The 8,342-nt window shown below is 43.6% G+C and overlaps 1 protein-coding gene across 1 annotated transcript in view; it reads right to left on the bottom strand.

Moving 5' to 3' along the window:
• Positions 1-7,721, bottom strand: part of LOC117375930 (guanine nucleotide-binding protein G(q) subunit alpha) — a 249,744-nt gene extending 242,023 nt beyond the window's left edge. The window contains exon 1 of the mRNA XM_033972317.2: positions 7,717-7,721. The gene's annotated coding sequence lies outside the window, so the exon portion shown is untranslated. The remainder of the gene's footprint in view (positions 1-7,716) is intronic.
• Positions 7,722-8,342: the final 621 nt, after the last annotated feature.

Below are 8,342 nucleotides of genomic sequence, written 5' to 3'. Positions count from 1 at the left end.
GCGTGATGAGGAAAGGGCCAATCAAGCTAACATCAGGCTAACGTCACGCTAACATTTACTGCTCTGTATTCAACCCAAATGTCATCAATAAAAGCGCGGCCCGGCCTTTGTCTCCTCCATAAGACGAGACGCAACATTATCTTTGTCTTGGAGGTCAGGGTTCGACTCGTGTTTCCTGTTTGTGGACGACGCTGTAGCTCGAGTCCGTCTGTGGTTTGGAATATGTTTTATATTAAGAAAAAGGGACAATAGAGAGAGACATGTTGTTTTATTCTATTCAAGGACAAGAAATTACTGATATTTTTCTGTTTTTGAGTAAAATTTGCCCTTATACACAAACATATATACAGCAAATTTTATCTACTGTATTTTCCGGATTGTAAGTGTCACTTTTTCCATAGTTTGTTGAGGCTGCGACTTATACTCAGATGAGACTTATATGTGAAATTATTCAAATATTTAATTTCACATGTTGATTATTGCTTCCTCTTCCTCTGGAGTGGGTGGATTTGTTCAGAAGCGACGCCGAGGATGAAGAATTCAGTGGATTTATTGATTTGGAGTGAGATCCAGAGTAAACTTGTTGCTTTATTTATCTGATTAACTGTTAATATCTTACGTTAACAAACCAGACACGTGTTCAGTTCTGTCTGTGCTTCATGGAGCTGAATAAATATAAATGTGTTATATTAGCATGATGTACTGATATTCAGCCTGTTGTTCTCTATTTTATTCTTATTATTATAACTTCTCTTTAAATATAAAATGTCTGTTCATCGTCCAATCAGATTTGTTTATTTCAGTGACACATGTGAAACGCAGGAGCTCATTGGATGCCATCATTTACAAATAAAATCAAACGTATCTCACCTCAGTTTAAGAGAGTTTAGTGCGCTGCTCGTTGATGTTTCTCAGTCTCCTCTGATATTTTTGTTCCTAGGAAGCAGCCATATTTGTTTTGATACAGATGGACCACACATGTCCCTGATTGGCTAACCCACCTGTCAGTCATGTCCATGTGATCTCACCTGTGTCTCACTTCTTTGTAAAGTATTGGAGCAGTGTGTGTTTTCTGGATCCCAGGTAAAGCTCTTCCGGCGCAGGATGCCAAACGGGTCGTGTAGTTTGAGAATAAACTTTTTCAAAACTTTTATTTGCTGATTAAATGAGTTTATTTGCTGAAGCAGCTGCATTACATCTGAAAAACCTCGTCATAAAACCTGCGCGCGCTAAACGAAGCTAAGTGGCCAGTAAAACAAATGGGCAGAGTTATAGCCACATGTTTGCTAGCAGTGACGCGGATCCGGTAATGAGGCGGCGGACGGCGGGCATCTGGAGCCGCATATGGACCGCTGCTAACGCGATGTATCATAGCAACAGCTGCCACGCGAGTCGCTAAACGTGTCTGAGTGTTAGCTAATGAAGAGCGCGGCGGAGAGGTGTCATGGCCGATACTTTACGCTCTGATCTGTTCTGTGCGTGCGAGCGTGACGGCGGCAGTTTGAGGAAAAGATGATGATGACGGGATTGTTAACAAGTAATAAATACAGAATCAGTTAATTAAAGTTAAAAAAGCAGTTAGATTTATGTTTCGTCAAGCTGCCATTTTGCTGATTGGTAAAAATGTGTTTGACGCCCCTGATTTAACGCCATTTTTGTATCTTTTAGTTCATATTTAGTCAAAGTTGATGTTATTTCTTCTTCTACACTTCCTCTGAGCATGTTTAATCTTTCACTGTTTATTTCCTATTATTACACATTGTTTAATATTTCACCTTTTCACTGAATTACCGTCTAAAAACTTGCCACTGATGCACTTTAATAATCTGTGATAAACATTTACACTCACACCTGCTCCTGTTTGAACGTTTTAAATGAATCTATGGAGTTATTTGTTTTTATTTTTGTTTGTTTTGTTCTGCGTTTGAACAGGGCGCTCGTGAAAAACAGTCTGAGCGTCTCATTGGGCTCGTCCTGTAGAAATAAACACAACAAAAAAATACATTTGTGAATTTTGCGTAACACTTTATAATAACTACACAGTTTACAGCCTTAAAGTGGACCTATTGTGCTTGTGTCTCTATGGTTCTCATCTCTGTGGATCATTTTGTTAGAATTTACACATTTTAAATCACAATATTCATCTAAAACCGCTTAATAAAACATGGACGGCTGCGCATCACACAGGCGCGCCATGGATTTCTTAAAAATTTGTATAAAAATGACTACGAGATGTTGCCGAATCCTACGAGTATCACCGATTAAGAAAATAAAACTGGAGAAGGAAGTGCGGACGTCACAGTGGGCGTGTCACAGTGGGCGTGTCACAGTGGGCGTGTCACAGTGGGCGTGTACCAGTGGAGGTTAAATGCGGGGCTTCTTGGAAATTTGAGATGAATTGCTCGAACATGCACGAAATAATAATGAAAATAATAAATAATGAAGCAACTAAAGGTCAAAACGCACTTTTTTTACCCAGGGTGCACTGCAGCGACGGTCCACAACAAGTCTGTAAATGCAACAACATGCTAAAACATATGCTAATCTGTCATATACAAAACGCGCTAAAGCAACATGGAGGAAAACGTGCGTCAGCTTTTGTGCGTTTTATGTTTCGTCGAAGCCGTAGTAAATAAAAGAACATATTTGTATTCACTACTTTGAATTCCACTCAAAGTTATTAATTTAAAGTCGCTGCACTCCATGTTTGTGAATATAAATCTGAATGAAACGGCGGCGCGCGCAGATAAAGGAGCTGTCCGCGGTGCTGAAGCTGCAGATAATGCTTTAGTCTTGTTCTGGCTCTGGTCCCATTCATTTATGCAGCGAGTCAAACGCACACGGCGCTCTGTCGGAGTGCGCTTCGGTGTCGCGGACAAAAGGCGCGCGGGGGTATTTTTACTCTGAAAAGTGTGGCTGACCTTTGACCCACATTAACTGTCTGTGCGTGAGCGCCGCAGCCACCGGGAGCGGGGGGCAGGGGGCGCTTGTGAGTCCGCTCGCGTCACGTCGCCAAAAGGCAAAACGGAGATATGCAAAGCGGACTCGGGCAGAGGGAAATATCAGATGAGTTCAGCCTGAAGCGGCTTCGTTTCTGCTTCGCCGCCGCCGCCGCCGCACACTGGATACTGACAAATTTGAGTTCAAAACAATCAGTGCTTTGAATAATTTATTTTACTAATTTTATTATTTTTTTTTTTTCAGAAAGTTAAATAAGTTTGTTTTATGTAGAAAATGGACGTCCAGATCCCAGTGAGATGGGAAACATTTATCTCTACCTCTCTCATCTACCACTCCACCTCCTTTTCTGTCCATCCCCATCTTCTCTCTCTCCTCTCACTTCCTCTTTCCCCTCTCTCTCTCTGTCACGCTCCTCTCTCTCCCTCCTTTCCCCTCTTCTCTCTCCTTATCTCCTTCCTCTCATTCCCTCTTTCTCCCCCTCTCTCATTCCCTTTCTCTTCCCTCTCCCCCCTCTTTGTCTCCCTCCCACCGTTCTCTCTCTCCCATTCCCTTTCTCTCTCTTTCTCCCTCCCACTCCTCTCTCATTTTCTCTCTCGCTCTGTCTGCCCCCTCTCTGTTCCTCTCTCTTTCTCACCCTTCCCTCTCTCTCTTTCTCTTTCCGTCTCTCTCCCCCCTCTCTCTCATTCCCTCTCTCTCTGTGATGGATAGAGTAGATGATAGATTTTGTCCCAGACGACATCACCACTTTTCTCCTTACAAAGAACTCTCTCTCACCCCCCTCTCTCTTTCTCTGTCTTTCTCTTCTCCTCTCTCTCTCCTCTTTCCGTCTCTCCCTCCCCCTCTCTCTCATTCCCTCTCTCTCTCTGTGATGGATAGAGTAGATGATAGATTTTGTCCCAGACGACATCACCACTTTTCTCCTTACACAGAACTCTCTCTCACCCCCCTCTCTCTTTCTCTGTCCCTCTCTCCTCTCTCTCTCTCTCTGTCTCTCTCTCCTCTCTCTCTCTCTCTCTCTGTCTCTCCCTCCTCTCTCTCTCTGTCTCTCTCCCCTCTCCTCTCTCTGTCTCTCTCTCCTCTCCTCTCTCTCTCTCTCCTCTCTCTATCTCTCTCTGTGATGATGATAGATTCTGTCCCAGACGACATCCCCACTCTTCTCCTTCCACAGATCTCTCTCTTTCTCTGAGCCTCTTTGTAAACGTCACATTCCTCTCCCTGGACAGTGGACAGTGGACAGTGGACAGTGGACAGTGGACACAGAGCCACAGACCTGCTGACGGACTCCTGCACTGGCCACAAAACAGGCAAATATATATCCTCTCTGCTTCCAACTGTTCACCGCAGCAGCAGAAACATCAGTCTCCTCAGCCTCTCCACCTACTCCTCACTAACAACAGTGTATACGATCAGCTGGAGCGCCCCCTGCAGCTCAATACACAGCTCTGACCTGTCCCTTGTCATTTAGAAAGTGCTCCATATTTTGGACAAACGGACACATTAGCCGCTGCTTAACAAACAGGAAGTGAGCGTAGATTTGATTCAATTCACTTTCTATTGAAAAACCGTGTCCTCTCTGTGTCATTTTAGTCTTAAATGTTCGTATTAACCCTCTACATGATCCTGGGGTTTTTATTTCACTATTGTGTCTGTAAATCAAGATCTGAACATTAATAACAGATATCAATAACAAATCCAGATCAGCTGCTCCATAACCTCCTCCATGAGCTTCATTTGGAGCCGGACGCTGTGGGAGACGTCACGTTCACTCAGTCCACGTCTTTAAAGCGTCTGTGGGTCAGAGTCCACGTCTTTAAAGCGTCTGTGGGTCAGAGTCCACGTCTTTAAAGCGTCTGTGGGTCAGAGTCACTTTGATAATCGTCTCTTCTAAACACAGGACCTTCTGCAGATGAAATGTCACTTTCACATGTGGTGGTGCATCAGCTGTTTCCATCGTTTTACAGTTGAGTAATTGGACAGAAAAGGTTTTGCAGGTGCTGTCAGGTGCTGTCAGGTGCTGTCAGGTGTTGTCAGGTGCTGTCAGGTGCTGTCAGGTGCAGGGGGCAGGTGCAGTTCTCTGGCCGGAGCAGAGCCGGTCTGTGCCAGGTGCCCGAGGTCTAAACGAGCGAACAGTTGACGTTGGCTGAACTGTTCAAAGCAGCAGCCAAAAGGAAGACGGCCAAAACGAGGATCAGAGTCTGAACACGGCACTGAAGCCCGACATGCAGGTCAGAGGAGCTTTGATTTCATAATGTTTCTGTTCTCATCTGAATCTGTACAATCCAGAGAACGACTGAAATGATCAAAATATGATTATGATTATTTTTTATACTCGAGTATAGTAAAAGCCAAAGTTAAATCTATAACTGGACAAAACGTTGTGGGAGTGAAGACGTTTCTCTGCTCGTCCAAGCCTCTTCTTCAGCTCTGGTCAGATTCTTCTTCAGTTGTGGTCAGATTACTGCTGGACACTGCCTTATATCTGTGTGAAGACAAAGATGGACACAAAGAAAATAATAAAAGCCACGATGCTAATAGATGAGAGAGCAGCCAATAAGAGCCGAATGAATATGTGTTAGTTCTAGCACTCTCCTCTGCCGTCTCCACCTTACCCCCTTATGCTACACACACACAACACAAACCTGTCACATACAACTGTATATAGCTGTTACGTCTACAAGCCATGTTACGTCTTGTTACATCATGTTAAGTCTTGTTACATTTTGTTATATCTTGCTATATCTTGTTACGTCTTGTTATGTATTGCTATGTCTTGGTTTGTCTTATGTCTTCCCTGTCTCTCCACTCGTCCCCAATGTTCCCTCTAATTTTTCACGAGTCTGAGCAAACACACAAACTCCCTGAGCGTCCCATGGACCAGAGCGACATCAGACGTGCACACTGTGGTCATCAGACGTGACAGACGTGAAAAGGACAAAAATCTTGCTCATGACCTGTGTAGTATGTTAATGCTATTGGAAGTATAAATATTTAATTTTAACTATGGCAAAACATGAACTTCAACCAAATCAAGACAACTGTAAACTCCAATGTTGAAAACACACTTAACATTTTTATGATAAAGCTCTGACTTGTTTTATGAGTATAAGAGAGGAATCTGTATCTGCAGCTGCTCTGTTACTGTACATTTACATATCAAAACACAATATATAATGTGTATTTGTATATAAAATATATTCAAAACAAGTGGTGTGGGTCAAAATAAATATATATTAATAAACACACACACACTTCAAAATGTAAACAAACACACACTGGAAACTAAAAACACACTGTACATGTGACAGTGTGACAGTCATTCTGTGACAGAGGTTGGAGGATCGAGCCCCACTCGGACCAACTTCTGTCATTGTGATAATAATGATTACACATGATATATTTGACCCACAATTAAGTCAATAGCAGAATAAACCACGCTTACCGATCAGGAACAGCATCCAGTCCATCAAATCATAAGGTCCTATACTCCTCAGTCCATCATGAGATCTTCACTCGGTTCCACGAACCGCTCCGGGTCCGAGATGCCTCTAGTTTAACTTGTACAAATATCCACAGTGTCCTTGGTCGCGTACTTCCTTTGTTTTGTTCGTTTCGTCATGTTTAAAACGCAAAACTGCCGCAAAACAGTGCGTAACAGTGCGCCCGAGGGCGGGCCGTCAGAACGTTAAGAGGTTAAACACTTAGAATCATTAGCATTATTAGCGAGTTTTCACTCCACATCGGCCACATCGGCTAAAACTCTGGTAGCGGGACATGAGGAGCCTGTCAATGACGTGGATAAGCTGCGCAAATACGTATGTGAATCACATAATTGTCTGGAGCAGCTCGTCCCCGGTCACACTCACTGACTCACATTGAAAAATAGCGCAGAATGAATTTATGTGTGTTTATTTTATTTTCAACTCCAGTTCGATTCATTCACAGAGTTAACTGAAACACGGCTCCTCTGAAACATCCTGAGACAACACACACACACACACACACACAGGGCTTTGGGGTCCTCAGAATGTCCGAAAGTGAGAGACGAGACATTTGTTATGAAACGGTCAAGAACCTGCAGGTCAGAGCTGAACACAGAGCCGGACCTGAGGAGACGAGTGTGGCAGACGAGTGTGGCAGACGAGTGTGGCAGACGAGTGTGGCAGACGAGTGTGGCAGACGAGTGTGGCAGACGAGTGTGGCAGACGAGTGTGGCAGACGAGTGTGGCAGACGAGTGTGGCAGACGAGTGTGGCAGAGGAGCAGAGGCCAGACACAACGGAGTTTTAAAGAGAATCTGACGTGAAAATGGAAACATGATACAAATCTAACTTTTCTAATGAAGGTGACGTGATCTGATGTTTCCGCGGAGATGTTTTTGCTTTGCCTGGAATGTTTCGCAGTGTGGCATTTGTCTTACAGTGCCAGGCCTTGGACCGAGAATGAGGAAACAACTCAAAAAAGATCAAACTGGGACAGGTTTTTTGTCCAAATCCATTGAGCGCTGCGTAATTAAACTTTTTAATACCGATTGTTAAGTTTTGTTCACACTTCTTCCGCCGCAGCTCAAGTCAGAACTGAACACGGTCGTCCAATCAGATACGTTTTATTTTAATGTCACCCATCACTTTGAACATTTTGAATTGGTTTAGTTCGTCGTTCCTTGATTCGGCAGAAATCCACCTTGTTTTTCAGGACTTTGTGATATCGTTTTCTTTTTTACTCGTAGGCAGCCATATTTGTTTTGATTCAAACGGACCATGCTCGTCCCTGATTGGCCGATCCAACTGTCAATCACGCTCATCTGAACTCAGGGAGATTCAGAACGCACACGACCGACGGTGACACGACAACATGACCTCACAGCACTGCAGCAGACATACACACACATATAGACACACACGCACACATACACACACACACACACACACACACTTGTCACATAAAGCCCAATGACAGCTGGGTAAAATTGCACCTATAAATCATTTGTCAGGCAGCTGTAAATTCTATCAGTGGCAAACACGCGGTCGATCTGTCCCCAGGCCTCACACACACAGACACACACACCCAGACGCACACAGATGCACACAGACGCACACACGCACACACACACGGGGGGGGGGTTCCATGCTTCTTCAGGACATTACATTGACGTACATTCATTTCTTGGACACTGATCCTGTCCTTAAAGTGCATACGACAGGTTTTCATGTTTTTATAATTCCGACCTAGTTTATTTACCATATTTACCATAGCTTTACGTCAGTTAAGTGGCCGATTGTGGGGAAAAAATGTAAAAAAAAACAAAAAATAGAGAGAAAAAACAGAATCCCTCTACCTGTCATCAACACGATTCTGTACAAAATTAGATGATTTACACAAGGA

Source organism: Periophthalmus magnuspinnatus, chromosome 9, assembly GCF_009829125.3.
Source record: "Periophthalmus magnuspinnatus isolate fPerMag1 chromosome 9, fPerMag1.2.pri, whole genome shotgun sequence".
In the NCBI taxonomy this organism is placed as follows: domain Eukaryota; kingdom Metazoa; phylum Chordata; class Actinopteri; order Gobiiformes; family Gobiidae; genus Periophthalmus; species Periophthalmus magnuspinnatus.
Note: the sequence above shows the minus strand (reverse complement) of the source record. Positions and strands in the feature narration are given on the sequence as shown.